At 48.6% G+C, this 24831-nt stretch overlaps 1 protein-coding gene and 1 long non-coding RNA gene across 6 annotated transcripts in view; one reads left to right on the top strand and one right to left on the bottom strand.

Moving 5' to 3' along the window:
* The window catches only part of LOC119977292, a 55370-nt gene extending 48020 nt beyond the window's left edge, over positions 1-7350 (top strand). For 2 of the 3 annotated variants that reach the window (XR_005463157.1, XR_005463155.1), the window contains 2 exons: positions 2189-2317; positions 7133-7350. This is a non-coding gene — a long non-coding RNA (uncharacterized LOC119977292). Of the gene's footprint in view, positions 1-2188; positions 2318-7129 lie in introns of all 3 variants that reach the window. The other variant, XR_005463156.1, reaches the window with a different exon arrangement.
* dclk1a (doublecortin-like kinase 1a) overlaps positions 1-24831 on the bottom strand; it is a 475245-nt gene that overhangs the window by 276509 nt on the left and 173905 nt on the right. The gene's annotated exons all lie outside the window — the stretch shown is intronic.

Here is a 24831-nt window from a genome sequence, read left to right as displayed (position 1 = left end):
CGCTCTTCTGTGCAGGAAGCCACGGTGTCATGAGCCTGGCTACTACTGCCTTCCCCTGATGAGTCATCTCCCCCAACTGTATCCAAAACGGTATACCTGTTTTGGAGGGAGATGACCGCAGGGAACACCTGCACTGCCTCCTGCTCTTCCTACCTTCCTGCAAGGGCGAGGATGAGCCGGCTCTTTGAGGGGGTAGAAGATGTATGTGAATGTTGCGGGGGGGGGGGGGGGGGGGGGGGGGGGGGGGGGGGGGGCTGCAAACCACGTTCATATGTTTTGATTCTGTCCAAAGCTGGATGATTCCTGGAAGGAGGTGTTTAGGGTAATCTCTAAAGTGATGCACGTGAAATTCGACCCGGGCCCTCGGGAGACCATATTCGGGGTGTCGGACCAGCCGGGTTTGGAAACGGGCGAGGAGGCAGATGTTGTAACTTTCACCTCATTGACTGCCCAAAGGCAGATCCTGTTAGGGTGGAGATCAACCTCTCCACCTTGTACCCTGGGGGGGGGGGGGGGGGGGGGGGCTGCTGGAACTCTGACGCTTGAAAAGGTCAAATTTGTACTGAGGGCGAGGATGGAGGGATTCTACAGTTCATGGGCGTTATTCATTATGCACTTTCGAGAACTGGGTCACATCGAACATTAGGGGCGTTAGGGGCTGGGAGGGTTGGGTGAGGGAGATTGTATGTATTAATGGTGACTATGGGTGATTCCTGATTCCTCTTTGTCATTTGTTTATGTTAACATGCAGGTTAATGTTTGGGGGTTTGGTGGGAGGATGGAATCGTTATTATTGATATGGGGATTGACATTACATGCGTTACTGATTATTGTTTATTGTTGGGTGTAAATTTGGGAGAAAATGTTAAAAGGGAAGAGAATTAAAAACATTTTTAAAAAAAAGAATGACAGAGCAGGCTTGAAGGACGCAACATTCTACTTTTCCTCCCGAGTCCTGTGCTCCTGCCTCATGCTACCTGCCTCAGGAAAAACTGCGAGTCAGGCCCACCACCCTTCTGTACACAGATCGGAGACTGCCACAGTGACTGCTGAGTGCCGAAGCAGGCAGTTTAAAAGGCCGGTCTTGGTTCTCTGGAAATTTGTCCCAGTTTTCTTAAGCTCCACACTCCCTTGGTATCGCCCACTACCCAGGACCATACAGGGCAACTCATGACCCCACCCGCCGCCATAGTCCATTATAACTTCTGGAATAGTTTAGTGAAAACTCATGCCCACCTCTTGTCCTTATACTCGCCATGCCAACTCACCCAGTATCCACCATCTCAGGAACCGCGTTGAGATTAAATAAAGCTCTAAATATCTACTACAAGCTTCATTATATGAAAAGACACTCTCAATCATGAAAGCCCATTCAATACATTTAAAGTCCCAGAAGTACTTAATCCCTAATAAGGCAAACATTTGGAACCACAATTCTACGTTGACATGTCAATCAAACCGTGAATTTACAGTGTCCACTCCCCACTGTGGCAACAACAGGTTGTGGAAGCAGTCCAGCAGCAATAATGCTCTGTTTCTAGAACTGAAGGCTATGTTAACAATCAGCTATTAAAACTGTGAAAACAGATATTTTTCAACTCGGGCACAGGTAGGCAGCTTTTTCCACAATTTTTAAAGGTCAGGCTATTTAAATAACTCAGCTGTTCTTTAAATATTATTCATCCTTCACAAGCATTTATGACAATTCCAAAAATGTACAAGCCACACTGCTCGATAAGCTCTTGCTCCAGCATAAATGTGGTGTGTTTGACCTCAGCACTGAGTTACCATGGCCCTGCTGAGTAGGGTTTCCTCACGTGTGAGTCAAGATCCATCCCCAATTACCCTCAGCGGAAATCTGTCAGAAATTAGGATGGGGCTTTGGGTTCCATGTCCTGCTCACCATTTTTTAAGTCTCCATGACTCCAGAAAAAACTAGGCCAAAGAGCACAGACGCCACCAAAGCTAAACACTGCTGGTCATTAAAAGATGGGGTAACAATTCACCAGGGGCCCATTGCTGGAGCAAGCTGCCACTGCTCACCATGCCTTCACAGACAGCTTGCAGCTGGTTTTAAAAACAATTTGAAAAACAAACATTCCTTTGGTTGGTAGCTGCCACTTTATCTTTAGTATGGTCGACCTAAGCGGACGTGGTGTATTTGGTGAAACCATTTTTGCCCTTGCAGGTGGTGTGTTTGACCAGTTCCCCTGGCAGCATGAGATGGACAGCGCTCTGCAACTCCAAGGCCGAGATGACGTGGTGCTCGTAGCAAATGCCCCCCTTATCATTACCCGATTTCTGTGTGATTAAACAGGTATTCAGCCCTTCATTTACACATGCAAGGGGCCTAATCCCTATTTCGTGCAGCTGTCAGAGATGAAAAAGAAGGCCTGAGCACATTTCTCGTGCATCCATGGGTGTCAAGAACATTGTTCTCCGAAATTGGGCCCATTTTACGCCCACAGGAACGGGCGTAAGAAGAGCGAATTTCTGTCCCGTCCTCTTTCTCCAGTTTGTTCCATTTTATTCCCCAGTTGGCAGCTGAATCCCACAAAGAGCATTTACCTGGGAACAGTTGAACTGTGTTGGCAGTAAGTAAAGATCCACATGAGGCATTGATTCCGTTCAAAATATTAAACAGTTTTCCTCTGCAGTGGCGTTTTATAACTGCAATGGTCTGGATGCTGTCAGTGGCACCTCAGATAATGACCTCATGAGCACACTTGAACACGCATGATGGGATGTATTTTATGTCTAGCCCACCATCAGTCCTGCAAGTAGCAAGTTTATATGTAAATGTATTCAGTACCCCAAACCTGCATTCAATTATCCTCAACTTGCAAAATTTGTCATTTTATGCCTTGCATACAAGTACATTTACGGGTCAGGAAACAGGTGACGTGAGTAGGAATGTGAGGAAAATGTGTAGACAGCCATTTGACAGATATTATGCAATTCATGTGTATTCTTAAAGTCACATTAGAAGATTGCAGTTTATATTCAGCTGGGAAATGTCAGTGTCACTGGAACTCCCTACTTAACAACACTGTGGGTGTACCGACACCACATGGACTGCAGGGGTGCAAGAAGGCTGCTCACCACCACCATCTCAAGGGCAATTAGGGAGGGCAATAAATGCTGGTCTAGCCAGCGATGCTCAGATTCCATGAAATACTACATATTTTTTAAAAACGTAACAACTATTAAACCAGCAGTTTCACAAACTTACTATAACTTGAAATCTATTTTGTGTTAATAGAAATAGATATACGTCAATTCAAACATATCATGTGTGATTATTTTATTAATTTCCATGCCATTACCCCGTCAACTTCAAAAACAAAATGTTGTTTTGCCCTCGATTAGCCCATCAATCCATTGTGCCCGTGTAAGCTTTCTGAAAGAGCGATCCGGCTTCGCCTCACATCCCCACATCTTGTCCATAACCCACAAATTCCTCATCCCCAAGTATCTGTCCAACTCCTTTATAAAATTATTTCTGCAATCAGCTTCCACCACCTTTTGAGGTCGAGCATTTCAAATTCTGACAACTCGAGTGAAAAGGTTTCTCTTCATTTACCACCTAGATCCTTTTCCAGTGATTTTGAATTCACGATTTCTAATTATTGACACTCGCCCAAGGGAATATTTTTTACCCTAATTACTTTATGAAATACCTTCAACGGGTTACCTCTCAACTTTCTCTGCCCCATGGAGAAGCAGTCGCTCTTTATAACAGAGGTCCCTCATTCCTGGTAACATCCTGCTCAGTCTTTCCTCTACCCATTCTAAATCTCTTCTGAAGTGGTGCCCAGAATCATCCAAATTGAGACCTAACCAGAGGTCTAATGTGACCAAGATCCAAGTAATCTGCATCATTTTTTAAGCATCAAGTTGCCATGGTACCTTTAAAGATATGCACATGTGAACACGAATCTCTCTCATGAACACTTTACAAAAACATGCCGTTTCTGGTAAACTTTCTTTATAAATATTGCCCCTTCTGATATGCATCGCTTCATATTTCTGAACACCATTTGCCATGCTTTGGCCTATTTAGCCATCACATATAAGTCACTTTGAACTAACTTCACTACTAACTACTTTGCCAAGTTTTGTATCATTTGCAAACCTTATAATGCTAATCCTTACACCCAAGTTTGGGTCATCTGTAAAAATTGAAAAGATAAATACACCCTTTGTGATCAGCGAGTCCATAATACCACTTTTCCCTCAATTTCCTGGATCTCCATCTTCTCAATAAGCTTTTTGCGTGGCCATTTTTAAAAATGCCTACCAAAAAAATATCCACTGCAGTCTCTTGGTCAACCTTCTCTATCAGCTCAAAGAACTCAATTGAGCTAGTCAGATGTAATTTACCTTTAACAAAACCATGCTGGCTCTCCTTGATTAACCCATACCTTTCCAAACGGAAGTTCATTCCTTCCTCTGATAATAGTGTCCAATGACTTCCTCATCACTGATGTTCGGCTGGCAGGCAAATAGTTTCCTTGTTTATCCCTCTCTCACCATGTTGAAAGTGTGGTATAACAGCATTAGCAAAGTCGTCTGACGCTACTCCTGTATCAAGTGGGGATCCTCAGGACCCCAGAGTCAGAGGAATGCAGATATTTGGAAGGTTTGTGGGTCTGCAAGTTATTACAGAGGTAGAGGGGGGTGAGACCATGGAGGGATTTGAAAACAAGAACGAGAATTTCAAAATTGAAATTCCGTCTTGCCAATGTCGGTCGGCAAACACAGGGGTGATAGTGTGAGTAATAACATAGAACATAGAACTGTACAGCACAGAACAGGCCCTTCGACCCTCGATGTTGTGCCGAGCAATGATCACCCTACTCAAACCCACTTATCCACCCTATACCCATAACCCAACAACCTGCTTCCTTACTTAACCTTACTTCCTAGGACACTACGGGCAATTTAGCATGGCCAATCCACCTAACCCGCACATCTTTGGACTGTGGGAGGAAACCGGAGCACCCGGAGGAAACCCACGCACACACAGGGAGGACGTGCAGACTCCGCACAGACAGTGACCCAGCCGGGAACCGAACCTGGGACCCTGGAGCTGTGAAGCATTTATGCTAACCACCATGCTACCGTGCTGCCCCGAGTTTTGCAGCAGAGTTTCGGCAGTTAGGCAGCGGAGTGTGGAATATTGGAGGCCAAGCAGGAGTAAAATTCTGGAGATAACAAAAGCATTGGATGGTTTCAGCAGCAGTTGAATGAATCAGGGGTGGAGTCAGGCAAAGTTACAGAAGTGAAAATAGACAGCCTTAGTGTGGGCACAGATGTGAAATCAAAAGCTCAGCTCAGTGTCAAGTGTAACACCAACATGTGAAAGTTTTGGTACAGCCTCAGACAATTACCAGTTGGTACATGAGAAAACAGAGTTTGTAAGTGGAGAAAGAAAACAATGGCTTCTGTCGTTGCAATGTTTTAACTGGAGGATATTTCTGCTCATCCAACACTGGATGTCAAAAAAGCAGTTTGATAAGTTAGAGACAGAGAAGGAGTCGAGAGCTGGTGGTGAGGTAGAGCTGGGTACATCAGAAAACTAACGCTTTTTTTGAATGATGTCGGCAAGGGGTAGCATGTAGATGACAAATAGGAGGGAGCGAAAGATAGATATTTGGAGGAAATCATGGGCAACAATGCAGGAACAGATAGAAAATTCATTAGTCGTGATTTCCAAGTTCAATTAGATAAGTAAGATAGGGGCCGAGATTCTCCGCTATCCGATGGGACGGGCCGTACCAGCGCCGAGGAACGGTATCGGGCCGTCCAGAACGTGCAGAATCCTCCACGCCTTCAGGGGCTAGGCTGGCACCGCAGGGTTGGCGCCGCGCCAATCGGCGCGAAGGCCTCCGCCGGCCGGCACGAGTTGGCGCATGCGCGGAAGCGCCAGTTTGTTCTGGCGTGATCCCTGCACATGCGCAGGGGGGTTCTTCTCTGCGCCGGGCATGGCAGACCGTAACAGCAGCCAGCGTGGATGGAAAGAGTGCTCCCACGGCACATGCCCGCCTGCAGATCAGCCAGAGGTCACGGTGGGCCCCCACTCCCTGGGGCCAGATCCCCCCGTGCCCCTCCCCCCGGGGCCAGATCCCCCCCCGTGCCCCCCCCCCCCTCCCCCAAAGGACTCCACAGGCCACCCGCAGAGCCAGGTCCCGCCGGTAAGGACCTTGTTTGATTTACGCCGACGGGACTCGCTGAAAACGGGCAACCACTCAGCCCATCGCAGAGCGGAAAATCGCCGGGGTGGGGGGGGGGGGGGGGGGGGGGGGGGGGGGGGCACTGCCAACGGCCCCCGACCGACACAGCGCGATTCCCGCCCCGCCAAAAAAACGGCGCCTGAGAATCCAACAGCCGGCGTCGGGGCAGGTTTCACGCCGCCCCCCGGAGATTCTCCGGCCTGGCGGGGGGTCGGAGAATCCCACCCAGGTAGTTGGTTTGGTGCAGTCTCACCTAGCTAGTCAATAGTGGAGGTGCACTGGAGGCGACTGGGGTCAAAACAATTGAATGGCAAATCTGTCTCAAGGGACCAAATGTTTATTCCTTTTCCCATATTCCTATATTCTTCCTAGGGGAGTCCATAGAATTCCTACAGTGCATCTACCCTCCGAAAGAGCACCTACCTACGCCCACTCCCCCGCTATATCCCCGTAACCCCAGTTAACCTGCACATCTTTGTGACACAAAGGCACAATTTCCCATTGCCACTCCACTTAACCTGCACACCTTTGGACTGTGGGAGGAAACTGGAGCATGGAGGAAATCCATGCAGGCACGGGGAGAAAATGCAAACTCCACAAGTCTTCCAATGCCGGAATCGAGCCAGGACCCTGGATCTGGGAGGTCGCAATGCTAACCACGGTGTCACCATGCCACCCACGGTTGGGGATTTGGTTCTGGAAAAGATAGTGGAACCCCAGATGGATGAATCATCAGGCACTGATTGTGCATTCTATGCTGTTGAAGGAATTAGAGGAAATAAAAACATCTCTGGTCATAATTAACAATGCTCCATATTTAAATTGTATTTTGGACTGGAGGGTATAAATTGTGTTTTGGACTGGAGGGTAACTAATATGCCACCTCTATTCAGTAGGACCTGGATGAATGCAGCTCCAACAACACTCAAGAAGCTTGACACCATCCAGGACAAAGCAGCCCGCTTGATTTCTCCTCCTTCCATAAACCCGCCACCACCGACGAACAGTGGCAGCCATGTGTACCATCGACAGGATGTACTGCAGTAACTCACCAAGGTTCCTTAGGCATTACCTTCCAAACCCATGACCATTACCATCCAGAAGGACAAGAGCAGCAGATACCTGGGAACCCCACCACCTGAAGGTTCCCCTCCAAGTCACTCACCACCCTGACTTGGAAATATATCACCATTCCTCACCACCCTGACTTGGAAATATATCACCGTTCCTCACCACCCTGACTTGGAAATATATCACCATTCCTCACCACCCTGACTTGGAACTCCCTCCCTAACAGCACAGTGGGTGTACCTACATCTGAAGGACTACAGCGGCTTAAGAAGGCAACTCACCACCACCTTCTGAAGGGCAATAGGGTGGGCAATAAATGCTGGCCTAACCAGTGATGCCCACAACATGTAAATCACCAGTTAACCTAATGCAGCTGTGGTCAAACTCAAAATCTGTAACTCAAGATCAGTTGGCGAGTATTTGAAAAAGTGTGAGCTAATCAAAGCCAACTTGGGATGGATTTGTTTAGAACAAATTGGGCGGAATTCTCCGCTCCTGGGAAAAATCGGGAGGGCCGTCGTGAACTCAGCCGAGTTTCACGACGGCCTCGGAGGCCGCTCCTCGCCCCCTATTCTCCCCTCCCGACGGGGCTAGGAACGGCACTCCGTAAATCTCGGCCGCAGGGGCGTCGCGCCAAGAATGACGCGACCGGCGCGCCTAATGACGTCAGCCGCGCATGCGCAGGTTGGCCGGCTCCAACCCGCGCATGCACGGCTGACGTCATGATACTGACGGCACGAACCCGCGCATGCGCGGTGGCCGTCTTTCCCCTCAGCCGCCCCGCAAGATCTGGAAGCTTGATCTTGCGGGGCGGCGGAGGGGAAATAGTGCGTCCGATTGAGACGCCGGCCCGACGATCGGTGGGCACCGATCGCGGACCTGTCCCCTCCCAAGCACAGTCGTGGTGCTCTTTCCCCTGTACTCCCCACCACAAGCCCCAAACGGGCATATCTCACCCGTTTCACGACGGCAGCAACCAGGTGTGGTTGCCTCCATCATGAAATGGTCGCGAACGGCAGGCCCATCTGGGTCGGAGAATCGCCGTTCACCATGAAAAACGGTGAGCGGCGATTCTTCCGAGCGAGGGGGGGGGGGGGGGGGGGGGGGAAGAGAGAGAATCGCGGGGGGCACCAGGGGGGCGTGAATTTTGTCGGGGGGCCCTTCCGCGATTCTCCCACCCGGCGTGGGGAGCGGAGAATCGCGCCCACTATGTTTGACAAATTTAGTGCTTCTGAAGTGACTGATTGCCATCCATGTGCTCATTATTTCTCCATCACATTGAATTCAAAATCTTATTTTTCTCATCTTTCACCTGTGGAGTGCTCTCTCGGGTAGTCACGTTTTTTCCCTCAGTAAGAGAGTTATTTTTCAGTGATGCAGCTCTACTTTTTCTTTAACATTAACTTTTGATACCGGCTTGAATCCATTGAACTGTTTTCGAAACCCCAGGTCATGGAAATTCTATTTTTCTTTAGCGAGCTTTAGGCCAAACATTTCGATGCCTTTTGCTCCAAATTGAGGGGCTGAAAGCAAGGATTAGCTCCTTCCAATGGATGGACTCCATCATTAAAATCTGAAATTCACTCTCCTCAGTGTGGCTTACACGTTAGTGCAGTTTCATATACAATGGTCAGTGGCGGACTGGCCAGGGTGTCAGCTTGCCCGATGGCAAGTGGGCCCCTGATGAAGTGGGCCCCCTATGTATAATAAAAATGCAATAAAGAAACAAACACAGACAACTGTTTTAGTAATAAAAAGGAATAAGAAAAAAAAGAGAACAGGACACAAATAAGCAACGCATGAAAAGGAACGAAGCAGGGGAGGTAGTGGAAGGATGTGGAATGGGGGGCCTGAGTCGAGCATAATTAAGGAAATTCCATGTTTTCAGCAAGTGTGTGTGAATTTAAAGATAAAGTTACAATTCGTGATTTGAGATGGTCGGCAACTTCAAAGGATATCAAGCAGTAGTCTTGGTTCAGCCGGTACATCGGTCCGGGGCCCGGAGAGCCAAGAAGGGGCCCGTGAATCTCTGAAGGGCCCTTAAAAATTATAATTAATTAGATAAATAAATCTCCAACTTCTTTCCTGAGATTTGTATTCTAACTTAAATAAAATATAATTGTTTTTAAAAAGAGCAATACCAAATAAAAATGCAATAAAGAAACAAACAAATAATCACTCAGTGTATGAAGGAACGAAACAGTGTTAAACGGATGTGAAAAGGAGTGGAGTGGAGGGCCTGGTTCACCCGGGTCGGACATAGTTGGAAATCCACGTTTTCAGCAAGAGTGTGTGAATTTAAAGATAAAGTTACAGTTCGTGATTTGAGATGGTCGGCAACTTGAAAGGATATCAAGCAGTACATAGGGTCGTGAGGTCACCAAAAAGGAGAAGCGGTACCTTTGACCGTGAATCATGAGGTCAAAGATATTGAAGTGATAAGCCATGATCGGTAAACTCAAAGGGTTGCGACTTGTAACACTACACTGGTATCAAACTGGACATGTTAACTTTGGTCGTGGGGCCATTCTTAATGTCTTACTATAGTCGGACCAAACTTCTAAGTTTCAACAGTTATCTCAGTTGCTTGCTGGTGTGAACACTGGACAGTGGATTGTCTCCTCTTCTGAAGCTGCATAGGCCACAGTAGTATTGACTAATGAACATAGCCTATTGAAGTGTGAGTAAGTTATTTTATATTTTTTTATCAAGTAGGGGTTTATCTGGCATTCCTTCAAGTTATTCTTGCAATCATCAATATTTATTTTTCCCAATGTGGGCTATTTTTAATTAAGTTTTTATTTCAGGAATATTACCCCTACCAGCATGGAAAAGAAAAAGCATAAATCTGGGTCACTAAAACGCAAAGAACAAAAAGAAGCAGAAAGGAAGGAATTAGCCAAGCGATGCAGGCCTATTACAGAGTTCATAATACCACAAGCACAATCCACATCAATATCCAGTTCTGCAACAAATAATCAAGAAGCAAGAAACAATGCTCATGGTGATGATGCAATGTCATGCGAGTTACAAGAACAGAAAAGAGCTACTTTGAATGGAGAGACAAATATAAGTGCATCCATTACTAATCAACCCAGGCCCAATATTTCTTCTGGCTTCCTTGTTCCGGTATCTGTACCGCCTGTAGTTGCAGCATCTGAACACATAGCTTCAACTAGTGACAGAGAATCAGATATTCCTTCAAGCATAAATGACTTGGTTTCTGAAGCACATCCTGTAAATGAACCTACGCAAGAAAATGAAAGATCAATTACTGGAATCTTCCAATATCCATCACGAGCAAAGCTAAAACAGATTTTTGCTGAACATCCACTTCAGCCACTTGATGATCTGCCATTTGATGCTCGTTTGTATGAGAGGAAAATTATGACTGACTCAGTCCCAAGAAAATGGCTAACATATAACAAAGAAAATAGATACTTATATTGTTCATACTGCTTAGCCTTTGAGTTTCCCAACACTTGTAATTCATCACCCTTTGTACGTGGCTTTAGTGACTACAGGCATATTAGCCAGAACTTGACTTTACATGAATCAACAACAACACATGTCAGAAATGCTCAGCAATATATCAGTGTGGTTAATGATGGCACCTTAGATAATTTCTTTGCAGCATCACTAATTAAAAGGAAAGTATTGAAGCAGAGAAGTATTGTCATGAGGATTATAGACATCATAAAGATGTTAGGCAAGCAAGCACTTCCTTTTCGAGGTCACAGAAATGAATCGGCCTACACTCTAGATAATGAGGTTCTGAATCATGGCAATATTTTAGCTACAGTGCAGTTGATGGCAAAATATGACCCCATTATGGCAGCTCGCGTTTCTGCAGTGCAAAACAAGTCTAAACAAAAAATCAAACGATTAGAGTAACAAGGAAAGGCTCAAAGTAAAGGCCGTGGTGGACTTGTTACATACCTGAGTAAAACAACTATAAACATGTTAATCAAAATTATGAAGAACATGATACAAGAAAGAATTAGTCATGAAGTTTCTCAAGCAAAATATTATTCTATTCAGGTTGATTTAACACAAGATAATTCATCCATCGATCAGTTTAGCATTATTATTCAGTATGTGCTTAAAGGTATTATCTGTGAGCGACTACTTTCAGTTGTGCCAAGTAATGATGGTACAGAACAGGGACCTTTTGATCTATTGATTAAAACATTACAGCATCTTAAAATTGACCTCCAAAAATGTTTATCTGATAGCACAGATGGCGCTGCAAGCTACCATGGCCAGTATAATGGTTTACAAAGTAAAATTGCTGATGTGGCTGATCAACATGTTCATATATGGTGCTATGCCCATGACTTGAATTTGGTGATAACTGAAACAACAAAATGTTGTGTGCCTGCAGTTGCTTTTTTCAATTTGCTCCAGAATATAGCAACTTTTGTGAAAGCATCATACAAGAGAATAGCTGTATAGATAGAAGTTGTTGGAAAACATCTAGGACAAAAAAAAATGAAACAATTAAAGCTAATTGGTGAGACCAGATGGTCAGGAAAATCCAATGCAGCAACAACTATATTTGGACGTTTTGATGATGCCGCTGCCAGTACTTTCGTAAATCTATTGATATGCTTATCAATGATACAAGATTCAGAAAAGTTTGATGCAAAAACAAAACATGAAGCAAATGTTTTACATCAAAGTCTTCTAAAGTTTGAAACCATATTGACAGCATTTACTTACTTGTATATATTTGAAACTACAACCCCGTTATCAAGTTATCTACAGACAAGTGGTTTAGATATGTTTACTGCATGGAGTTTGGTAGATTCAGCTACAACAAAGTTGAAGGAACAGACAAGAACATTTGATAACGTTCACAGCAAGGCTTTGGAATTTGTAAATAAATGTAATGACAGGATTTCACAGATGAATATGGATGAAAATCAAACATTGGAAATTGATGCGTTGGAAACAGCATTGCCAGTTAAGAGGCAGAGGAAGAAGAATGGCAGATGAGCTTATTGATGATGAAAGAAATTCCTCAGATTCTCTAGCTGATTTTCGAGTAAATGTGTTTAACCTAATAACGCTTTGTACAACACAAACAGTTGTATAAAGAGTTGTCCTGCTTGGACCCAGCAAAGTTTAAAACTATTGCAGAGAAGGGCCTTGAAGATGAAGCACTGGAAGGTATTATTACGCTGTTTCCACAAATCAGCAAAGATCAAGTAATATTGGAATTGTTTTCTTTTGCTTCAAACTTTGATGTATTAAAGCTATTGCTTAATGATGGTGAGAATATGGATTCCAGTTGCAACAATTGTAAAATTTGCAGCACTTGCCCATCATATGTAATAAAAATTCTGGCATCCAACAGACTTCATGACAAGGCATATGATAACCTTTATGAACTTTATAAAGTCATCTGCACACTATCAGTTACTCAAGTCCAATGTGAGAAGACATTTTCAAAGCTAAAGATCATAAAGACAAGGTTAAGAAATTCGCTGTCTGAGGAGAATTTGGAATCATACATGTTGCAATCCATTGAAAAGGAATTGTTAGATGAATTGGATGCAGAAGCAATTATTGGCAGATTCGCACAATCAACTAGCGAACACAAACGATTGCTCTTAATATAGTGGACTGTATGCAATGCTCTACTGTGCTTTTGAACTATTTGTTAATGTGTAAATTGTGCAGTAAACTATTTAAAAATATCAACCAATTACTTAAAAAAAATTTTAAATTAAAAATTCAATTATAACATTCTGTATTTACATTTGGTAATTACTGCCAGTAATATGTACAGTACATGTACACTGTAATTACTAAGAAATACACATTTTTTCCACAAAAATTTTAATTGTACCCTTTTTTCCATATGTATTTTTTGAAAATTTTATTTATTCGTTATGAAAATTAAATGATAACATTGTAGTTGTGGGTGGGCCCCCTTTGTCTCCTGGCAACCAATATTTTTAGACCCAGTCCGCCACTGACAATGGTGTTTGTTACTGCATCAATTAACTCAAGTTATTAACACAGGGTCACATGGTTCGTCTCTGGTTGTTAAGCTGTTTGATTTGTGTGTTTCAATCAATCAAACACTCAACTGGGTGGCTTTAATTTACTGCCTGCAGTAAAAATGCTAAACTGCACATTATCATTTGGTTGGTAACTGCAGGTAATTATCTCACATGTAATGCCCAAACGGCCTTAGCTGCAGACAGGAGAATCACACATATCAACTGATGTTAGTTTAGCTCCCTCATGCTGTCAAAGAAAGTAACTTCTGCAAAAAGATTGTCAAGGTACATCAACATACACTTCGAGCAAGAATGTTCAAAAACATCCACATAAAAAATGCCCATTTTATTTGTTTGGTTCTTCCTGGCTGCTTTCATAAATGGTCAGATGGAATATTTAAGGTGAGAAAAAGCTGGTCACCGTACATTATTGAATGCAGGTTCAAATATTGAAAATCTTTTCATTGAAACTATTTTTTCAAATATTCAATTCTCAATCTAAATAATTTTTACATCAGCAGAATGGTAATATGTGACTGACTTCAGGGTCTTATCTTTTCTTCTTTCTCTCTTCCTCTCCTGGTGGTGTAGACTCTTTGCTAATGCAAAGTTCCACAGCCCGCAGTCACCCTCTAGCACCTATTTTATCCCTATATGTAATCCTGCAAAATGAGAGTCAGAAGACTGCTCATCAGTAGTGAAACATCACAACTTGACTACTTACATCTTCACCAGCTGGAATAGATTGACAAAGGCTCGAAGTTGGCACCCGGGTGATTTTCTCTCCTAAAGGTACTAGGGCTAACTGCGGCTAACTCGATATGGGCTCAGGATCAAACATGAGGGGCTGGGTTCTTCGTTTCTGAGTCTAAATGCCAACGGAGAATCCATGGAGTTATAAGAAAAATCGGCTCCACACTCGCACTGATTCTGCTACCAGTGATGGGCTAGCACCGGCGCAGCGTGGAACACCATCAGAAGCCACGCAAAACAGTGCGGGAATTGGCAGGTCCGTGATTGACAATCACAGGGCTGGCAAGCTGCACCCGCACTTAATCTACACACACACACACACACACACACACACACACACACACTGATCGCGGCTGAAAAGATGGGACAGGTTGTGCTGGAGCGCCCATACAGCTGTTGGGTCAGCTGGTGCCAGAGGGCACCCAGGAGACTGCCCCAGAGGGTTACCTATATGACCCAGGGCACCAGGTTTATAGCGGGCTGTCAGCGGCATGTGCATCTGCATGGCTGCATTGCCCGCTGCGGTAATGGTGTTGCGTACCCGTCCACACCCTGCCCCACAGCTCACCTCCTGGCCACCACCCACTACTCCTCCCCCCGGCCCTGGCAGAAGCTTCCCGGCCAATGGCGCAGCTGTCGGCTAAGTATGGCGGTGCTGGACACTGTCCGTATGCCCTCTCTCTCAGCAGCCACCACGCCAAGTTCACGATTTGTGAGAGCACACGTGAACCGCGCCGTCGGGAACTCGGTTCATAGGAGGCAGAGAATCGCGGGCATGCCCACTAATGATATGCGAACAACGTTGCAACTACACACATGCGCCGCATTGACCCGGTTTTCAGGGAGGCGGAGCATCGCGATTCAGCGTCAAACTGGATAGGCCCATGGAGAATCCCACCCGAGATCTTTCTCTGTCTAGTTCTTCCTCCCACTCGTTTGACAGTTAACTGGCAGAGAATTGACTGTTGACGTATCTTTTCTTTATTGGAAATTTCGTGCTACAATCCAATAAGCTGTGTGCATTTGTACTGTGTTTGCAACTATAACACAGACCGGTTTATTTATTTATTGTTTTGAATAAATTTAGAGTACCCAATCAATTTTTTCCAATTAAGGGGCAATTTAGCGTGGCCAATCCACCTACCCTGCACATCTTTGGGTTGTGGGGGCGAAAACCATGCAAACACGGGGAGAATGTGCAAACTCCACACGGACAGTGACCCAGAGCCGGGATCGAACCTGGGGCCTCGGCACCGTGAGACAGCAGTGCTAACCACTGCGCCACCGTGCTGCCCACTGACCAGTCTATTAGTCCCAACAAGTTATATCTGAATTCTATCTTGGCACCTCGCTCTCATGCCCATATGTCCGCCCTTGGCCTGCCGCAATGCTCCAGTGGAGCCCGGCACAAGCTGGAGGAGCAACATCTCAACTTTCAGTTCGGCACATTGCAGCCCTCGGGATTCAACGTTGAAGTTGGCAGCTTTAGACTGCCACCGCTCTTCTCCATCTTAAACCCCGTTTTTAAAAAATATTCCAAACATATATTACTTCAGTGTAAACCACCCGGCACCTTCCCCCTGTCACACCAAGCCATCTGTCTTTTGTTCTTAAAGTTGCTACTTTTTGTTGCAATTTCTTCAGCTCTAACACAGTCGCCCTCACTTCAGTTCTGATGAAGAGTCAAAGGACTCAAAACGTTAACTCGCTTTGCCTCCTATTAGATGCTGGCAGACCCGCAGAGTTTTTCCTGCATCTCTGTTCGTTTTAGATTCCAGCATCTGCAGTATTTAGCTTATTGTATCAGTATTTTACTCCACATGAGTTACCTCCTCTAATCTTGCTCTCTTGATCATCACCATACCATTAAAAAAAATGTTTCAAGTAACTATACAAGTCCCTAGAATGTACAAACTCTTTCAGCAACGTTTTGCAGGGGACTTCAAATACAGGGCACAAGAATTATTCTATAACCAGACATTCTCGTTACAATCCTCTAACACGAAGCTATTCAGTTCCCATTGGTCCATCATTGGCTTTGCTCATTCAGTCACCAAGCTCAAGTCCTCAGCCACCTATTTTTCTTTGAAAGATTTCTGAATCGATACCCTATTTCAAATATAATTGAATACTAATGAAATATTCAGCGTGCACAAATAACAATGGGTTGAATGTGATAAACACTTCACTAAATAGAATGATAAATGTGTCGGCAGTAAATGGAGCAACACAGTAAAAACAGTGAATGAATAACTGCCTCCATTGGATGTCGCAGCCATTGAGAATTGTTTCGCTGCAGCTTGAATATAAAACAGGTACAGTAACTGCCTGTAAATCATTCTTCTCTGAAAAGCCGAATGTTATAACCAAACGGACAATTTGATAATATGCGTGTTACTGGCATTGCAATGTGGCCTTAGGGGAATTAATCATGTCATGGGGAGCATGACAAACGATGTGATTAGGGGCCAGTTAATGGGGAAAAAATTGTCGACCCTGTATTTATGAAAGATTATTTCTTCAGGAACACCTGACCCTCAACAAAGCATTAGTGGATACACAACAAATTGAAGCTGCCATTAGCAATGCCAAATCTAGTGGCGAGGAAACCAACATCTGGTTAATTGTTCTCATTGCATCAAAACAATGGTGCATCAGGCCTACATCTTTCTAAAAAAAGTATCACTCCCAGTGTAACATCCTGCAAATAGTAACCAATTTCTTATAAAGACTCAGGAAACTCTGTTATTATATCCAATGATTGTGCTGAATTTAATGTGTGCAGTATTCTCACCAGTACATTCAGTGTAGGATATGATGTGCATTATAACTATTTCAGTACTCCCATGGAACAGATTAGGTTCTGTGAGTTTCTTATTCATGGGTTCGTAACTTCAACAGGGCCTGGGAGAGGAAGGTGCTCAGGTTGCAAAATGCTGGGGCACGTGCTCTACGGAGGCCCCATCTTATTGGCCAGGTTGCTTGTCAATCTGGATCGTCTGCCTGACAGAATCTAAAGCAGCCAATCTGATTCCCAAACCAGTGTTTCTCAAACATTTTTTCCCAGGACTTACTTTTACCAACCAGCTGACCTTCACGACCCACGCCAGCCGACCTTCACGACCCACGCCGGCTGACCTTCACGACCCACACCAGCCGACCTTCACGAACCAAACCGGCTGACCTTCGAAACGTACCATTATTTCTTACCTTTAGTGCCACAGTTAAGCCTGCTTGCTCCTCACAATCTCATTGCTTTGTCATTCAATGTTACATTTCTGCTAAGGACTTCAGCTGATAATTTAAGTTCTTGCTGCATCCTTTGAAAAAATTCAAGAGGTTTACCCTCAAACTTGCATGCCTAATCTTCAAATGCCTTCAAATGCCTTTGAAGTTTTGAGGATTTTAAACCTCAATTTGTCAGTTCCCTTAATATAACACACATCAGCTTTGCATCCTGATTTGCATTAGCAAAATTAACAATGCCATATCTCAATAAATCATCTTTATGCTGCTTAATGGGTTGTTTACCAGAGGCCCTGGAGTTTTGGGTACAGCTCACATCAGCTCTGATTTGTCCAACCGTGGACTCTCTTGAGAAGCTCTCTCCATCAGATTCAATTGAGAGATCCTGGGCTGTTTGTGTCTCTGGCTTTCTTTTCTTTATTACAAAATGATCCATCTTCAGTTCTTCACACAGTCCTATTGCTTGCTTGCTGGCAGATACAAAATGGAGTAATCTCTCCTGCATGATTTCATACCCAAAGCACAGACCTACAGGACATGTGACATCAGTGTACATGTCAGGCGTGTGACCTTCTCTCTGCCCCTTCTTCGGGCGGGAAGACTCCAGCGTTCGCACTTAAAGGCCAGTCTCAGCCGACATTTTGAAAAGCCGGTTGAGCGCTTTTCCTGCAATTGGGAATGCCATAACCGATCACTCTGTGACCCTCCCGGCACCTGCCCGTGATTCACCCGCAGGTCATGAAACTGTGTTTGACAAACCCTGGCCTGGACCATCCCAATTGATGGGCTATTTGACCAATGATTACTGTCATTCTGAACTTCAGTTATACAGAGAATTGGTGAGACCTCGGGCGGAATTCTCCGACCCCCCCGCAGGGTCGGAGAATCACCCGGGGCCGGAATTCTCCGGCACCCAAGAATCTGCGGGAGCGGGAATTGCGCCCCGCTGATCGGCGTGCCCCTCGCGGCGATTCTCCAGCCTGCGATGGGCCGAAGTCCCGACGCTAACAGGCCAATCCCGCCGACGTGGTTTCAACTACCTCTGGTGGCGACGGGATTGGCGGCACGAGCAGGCCCCCGAGGTCCGGGGGGGGGGGGGGCGCAGGGCAATCGGACCTCAGGAGGTGCCCCCACGGTGACCTGGCCCGCAATCGGGGCCCAGCGATCAGCGGCAAGCCAGTGCCATGGGGGCACTCTTTTTCTTCCGCCGCCACCACGGCCTCCACCATGGCGGAGGCGGAAGAGACCCCCCTACCGCGCATGCGCCGGTGGTGACATCAGCGAACCGGTGAAGGCCTTTCGGCCAGCCCCAACACCAGCCGGCGGGTGCCAAAGGCCATTGGCGCCGGTTTTGGCGCCAGTCGGCGTGGCGCCAACCACTCCGGTCTGGGCCTAGCCCCTAAAGGTGGGGAGGCCCGACGCCAGAGTGGTTGGCGCCACTCCGCTACACCGGGATCCCCCGCCCCGCTGGGTAGGGGAGAATCCCGGCCCTCACCTCCAATACTGTGATCTTCTTCTTTAAGGAAGGGTGTAAATGCATTAGCAGCAGCTCAGGGAAGGTTTAATAGATCATTACCAGGAATGGATAGACTGCTTTATGAGGATAGGTTGGGCAGGCTGGATGTGTTCCCACTGGAGACGAGTGAGTGGTGAATTGATTGAAGTAAATAAAATCCTGAGTGGTATTGACAAGATAGATGTGGAGAGTATGATTCCTCTAGTGGGTGAGATCAGAACCTGGGGATACTATTTTTAAATTAGGAATCACACATATAGATGAGGGGCGGGATTCTTGGACCCCACGTTGGTCCATCGATTCACGCGACGCTGCCCCGACACCGGTCCGCCGACTTCTCCGGTCACCGGTCGGCGCGGCGCCAGTCGGGGGCCGCTCTACGGGGCCTCCCCGGTGATACTCTGCGCGCGATGGGCCGAGTGCCCGCCGAATTAGGCCAAGTCTCGCCGGCGCTGTTCTCGTATGGTCCTACCCGGTGGGACCTCGGCATTCATGTTGCGGGGGGCGGCCTGGTGGGGGGAGGGGGAGGAGGATCCGACACCGGTGGGAGTCCCCACGGTGGCCTGGCCCGCAATCAGTGCCTACCGATCGGCGGGCAAGCTTCTCCTGGTGAGGGCCTATGTTCCTCCGTGCCAGGCCCCTGTAGCTCTCCGCCATGTTGCGTCGAGGCCGGCGCAGAGAAGGCAACACATGCGCGAACTCGCGCGGGCCCGTGGCGCCCGTTCTGCCGCCCCGATTGGCAGCTGGAGCAGCTTGAGGCTCTCCAGTGCCGTGCTGGCTCCCTGTACAGCACAGGGTCGCTGATCCTGGGGGCCAGATAACGCCGGCGTGAAATGCTCCGGCGTTTACGACGGCATCAACACATTTTTTAAAAAAAATAATTTGTTTTTTAATAAACAATTTTATTGAGGTAGTTTTTGGCTTTATAAACAGTTAGACATCATCAGAAAGGAAGCAAAAAAGGCAAAAATGTGCAAACATCCACGTACTTTCAATACTTCCATCGTACCATATTGCACAAGCCCGCTCCCCTCCCACCCGTACTACCCGCCATATTTTCCCTCCTACTCTACTCTACCCCCCCACCCCCCCTCCTCCCCCCACCCCCCTGCTGACGCTCACTCTCCCGCAAAGAAGTCAATAAATGGTTGCCACCTCCGGGTGAACCCCTGCACAGATCCCCTCAAGGCGAACTTAATTTTTTCCATCCCCAGGAAACTTGACATGTCCGCAAGCCACCACTCAGTCTTCGGGGGCTTTGAGTCCCTCCACGCCAATAATGTTCGTCGCCGGGCTATCAGGGAAGCAAAGGCCAGCACATTGGCCGCTTTCTCCCCCTGGACGCCCGGGTCTTCCGAAACCCCAAAAATTGCCACCCCTGGACTCATCACCACCCTTGTTTTTAGCACCTGGGACATGACCCCCGCAAATCCCTCCTAGTACCCCCTCAGCTCAGGGCATGCCCAAAACATGTGCACATGGTTCGCTGGTCCTCCCGCGCACCTAGCGCATTTGTCCTCTATCCCGAAAAATTTGCTCATCCGAGCCACCGTCATATGGGCCCGGTGAACGACCTTAAATTGGATCAGCCCGAGCCTAGCACATGTCGCGGTCGAGTTTACCCTACTCAGGGCCTCTGCCCACAGCCCATCCTCCATTTCCCCGCCTAGCTCCTCCTCCCATTTAAGTTTCAGTTCCTCTGTCTGGGACCCTTCCTCCCTCATGAGCACCTTATAAATACCCGAGACTCTACCCTCCCCTTCGTCCCTCCTGGAGACTATTCTGTCTAGGATCCCCATTGGCGGGAGGCGCGGGAAAAATGGGACCTGTCTACGAACAAAGTCCCGCAGCTGTAGGTATCTCAAATCATTTCCCCTTACCAACCCAAATTTCTCCTCCAAGCTCCTCAAACTCGCGAAGCTCCCTTCCAGGAACATATCACCCACCCTTCCCGCCCCTGCTCGCCGCCATACTCGGAACCCCCCATCCATACTGCCGGGGGCAAACCGATGGTTGTCGCAGATTGGCGCCCAGACGCACGCCCCCATCTCCCCCACATGCCTCCTCCACTGGCCCCATATCCGCAGGGTCGCCACCACTACCGGGCTGGTGGTGTACTTGGCCGGCGGCAGCGGTAGAGGAGCCGTGACCAGGGCGTCCAAACTGGAGCCCCTGCACGAAGCCGCCTCCACCCGCTCCCAAATAGACCCCGTACCCACCATCCACTTCCTTATCATAGCGATGTTGGCCGCCCAGTAATAATTGACCAGACTCGGCAAAGCCAGCCCCCCCTCGCTGCGGTTCCTCTCCAAAATCGCCTTCTTCACCCGCGGAGACTTTCCCGCCCAGACAAAGCTCATGATCAGCCCGTTAACTCTTTTGAAGAAGGACTGTGGGATAAAGATCGGGAGGCACTGAAAAATACACAAAAATCGAGGGAGGATTGTCATCTTTACAGTCTGCACCCTCCCTGCCAGCGACAGCGGGAGTGCATCCCATCTCCGAAACTCTCCCTTCATTTGCTCCACCACCCTGGCCAAATTTAACTTATGCAGCCTGCCCCAGTCTCGTGCCACCTGGATTCCCAAATACCGGAAATTTTCCTCAACTAACCTAAACGGTAGCCCTCTCAATCTGTTCTCCTGGCCCCTTGCCTGTACCACAAACATTTCACTCTTGACCGTATTTAATTTGTATCCTGAGAACTGGCCGAACTCCCTCAGCATTCCCAGTACAGTTCCCATCCCGGCCACTGGGTCCGACACGTACAGGAGCAGGTCGTCTGCATAAAGAGAAACCCTGTGTTCAACACCGCCCCTCACCATCCCCTTCCAACCCTCTGCGGCTCTCAGCGCAATCGCCAGCGGCTCTATGGCCAGCGCAAACAGCAGCGGGGAGAGCGGGCAGCCCTGCCTGGTCCCTCGGTACAACCTAAAGTACTCCGACACTTCTCTGTTGGTCCTGACGCTGGCCCTCGGGGCCTGATATAATAATTTGATCCAATCCACCAATCCCTCCCCGAACCCAAACCATCCGAGCACCTCCCATAGATATTCCCACTCCACCCGGTCAAAGGCCTTCTCGGCGTCCATAGCCACCACTACCTCCACCTCTCTACCCGCCGGGGGCATCATTATCACATTGAGCAATCTCCTCAGATTGGCCGCCAGCTGCCTACCTTTCACGAACCCCGTTTGATCCTCCCCAATCACCTCCGGTACACAGTCCTCCATTCTACCCGCCAGTACCTTTGCCAGGAGCTTGGCATCTACATTAATCAGGGAGATTGGCCTGTAGGACCCGCACACCTCCGGGTCTTTACCCCGCTTCAATATCAGAGATATGGTGGCTTGTGACATTGTCGGCGGCAGGGTCCCTCTGTCCCTTGCCTCATTGAAAACCCTCGCCAAGACCAGGCCCACCAGCTCCGAGAACTTCCTATAAAACTCTACTGGGTATCCATCCGGTCCCGGGGACTTCCCCGGCTGCATGGCCTTTAGGCCCCCCAATACCTCCTCTACTCTAATCGGGGCCCCCAGCTCTTCCACTCGCCCCCCCCCCCCCCCCCCCCAACTGTTGGGAATGTTAACCCATCCAGAAACCTTTTCATCCCCTCCGGTTCTTCTGGCGGCTCCGAAGTATACAGCTTACGATAGAAGTCCCGGAATACCCTATTCAATTCTGCCGGATCCTCCACTTTGCGCCCCCCTCTCGTCCCTCACTCTACCTATTTCCCTGGCCGCCTCCCTCCTCCTAAGTTGCTGCGCTAACAGTCTGCTAGCCTTTTCCCCATACTCGTACACCACTCCCCTCGCCTTCCTAAGCTGTTCCACGGCCCTGCTCGTGGATAGTGCCCCCAGTTCCGCCTGTAGCCTCTGCCTCTCCCTGAGTAAAACCTCCCCCGGGGACTCCGCGTGCTCTTCATCTATCCGACCCATTTCCCTGACCAATCTGTCCATCTCTGCCCGGTCTGCCTTGGCTCTATGGGCCCCAATTGAAATCAGCTCCCCCCGCACTACTGCCTTTAGCGCCTCCCACACGGTCGCCGCTGAGACCTCCCCAGTGTCATTCACCTGCAGGTAATTTTTTATACATTTCCGAAGCCTCTCGCAGATCCCCTCTTCCGACAGCAGTCCCACATCTAGCCTCCATTGCGGGCGTTGATAACTCGCTCCCCCGAACTGCAGGTCCACCCAATGCGGGGCATGGTCTGAAATGGTAATTGCTGAGTATTTTGTGTTCTTTACCTCCCCCATACAGTCCCTGCTTAGTACAAAGAAATCTATCCTGGAATATACTTTGTGGACGTGCGATTAAAACGAGTAGCCCCTTCCTGTTGGCTGTCCCTCTCTCCAGGGGTCCACTGCCCCCATTTGCTCCATAAACCCTTTCAGCTCCCTTGCCATTGCTGAGAGTCTACACGTTCTGGGACACGACCGATCCAAAGTCGGGTCAAGGACCATGTTAAAGTCCCCTCCCATTATTAGCCTGCGAGAATCCAAGTCCGGGATCTTCCCCAGCACTCTTTTAATGAAGTCCACGTCATCCCAGTTCGGGGCATATATATTCACCAGCACCACTCTTCTCCCCTCCAGCCTGCCCCGTACCATCAGGTATCTGCCCCCCCTGTCTGCGGATATGCCCTCTGCCTCAAATTGCACGCGCTTGTTGATCATGATTGCCACCCCTCTGGACTTCGAGTCTAAGTCAGAGTAGAAGACCTGGCTAATCCAGCCTTTCCTTAGCCTGGTCTGGTCTGACACTTTCAGATGTGTCTCCTGCAACATAATTACGTCCGCCCTCAGGGCCCGCAAGTGCGCGAACATCCGCGCCTCTTAACCGGCCCATTCAGTCCCTTGACGTTCCAGGTGATCAGCCTGGTCGGGGGGCACATCCCACCCCCCCCCCCCCCCCCCACCCCGCCGGTCAGCCATAGCCTTTCTCGGGCCGGCCCCTGACCCGTGCGTCGCGCCCTTCCTGGCCCGCCCTATAGCTGCCTCCACCCTCGACCTCCTTTCCAGTACCTATTTCAAGTCCCTCTCCCGTCAGCAGAACAACCCCCCCCCTCCCCTAACCCCATCCCCCGATACCCCCACCCCTGCCATCTACTGGCTGTAACTTCCCCCCCCCCCATCTGACTTCTTAATAAATAATTTTTATTTAAATTTTTACAAAATACAAAATATAAACATCTTAACTCTATTAACGTACAACCGTGGTAACACCCCATAAACAATGCCCCCCAGCTTCAAGAGCAACTTCAAACTGAGTCCGGGTGTGGGGTTTGGGGGCGGTGGGGGGTGGGGTTTGGGGGCGGTGGGGGGTGGGGTTTGGGGGCGGTGGGGGGTGGGGTTTGGGGGCGGTGGGGGGTGGGGTTTGGGGGCGGTGGGGGGTGGGGTTTGGGGGCGGTGGGGGGTGGGGTTTGGGGGCGGTGGGGGGTGGGGTTTGGGGGCGGTGGGGGGTGGGGTTTGGGGGCAGAGAGGGGGGTGGCGACGGATGGCCGGTGCCAACGCACCGTCGCCCCCCCTCTGCACGCCGCTGCCCCCTACCCCAACCACCCCCCCCTCACCACATCTACCCCCCTCCCCACCACCCCTACCCCCCCTCTCAACGCCGCAACCCCCCACCCTCTCAACGCAGGGTTCCCCCCCTCAACGCAGGGTTCCCCCCCTCAACGCAGGGTTCCCCCCCCCTCAACGCAGGGTCCCCCCCCCCTCAACGCAGGGTTCCCCCCCCCTCAACGCAGGGTTCCCCCCCCCTCAACGCAGGGTTCCCCCCCCCTCAACGCAGGGTCCCCCCCCCCTCCTCCGGTACACACACACACACACCACCTCTCAACGCCGGTACCCACAACCCCTCCCCCTCCCTCTGAAGGCCGGTACCCCCCTCCCTCTCAAGGCCGGTACCCCCCTCCCTCTGAAAGCCGGTACCCACACACCCACCCTCTCTCCTCCGCCCCCCATTCCTTCCTCCCCCCCCCCTTCCTTCCTCCGTTAGT

The sequence above is a fragment of the Scyliorhinus canicula genome, chromosome 14, assembly GCF_902713615.1.
Source record: "Scyliorhinus canicula chromosome 14, sScyCan1.1, whole genome shotgun sequence".
NCBI classification, from domain to species: domain Eukaryota; kingdom Metazoa; phylum Chordata; class Chondrichthyes; order Carcharhiniformes; family Scyliorhinidae; genus Scyliorhinus; species Scyliorhinus canicula.
This window is presented reverse-complemented; position numbering and strand designations above follow the sequence as displayed.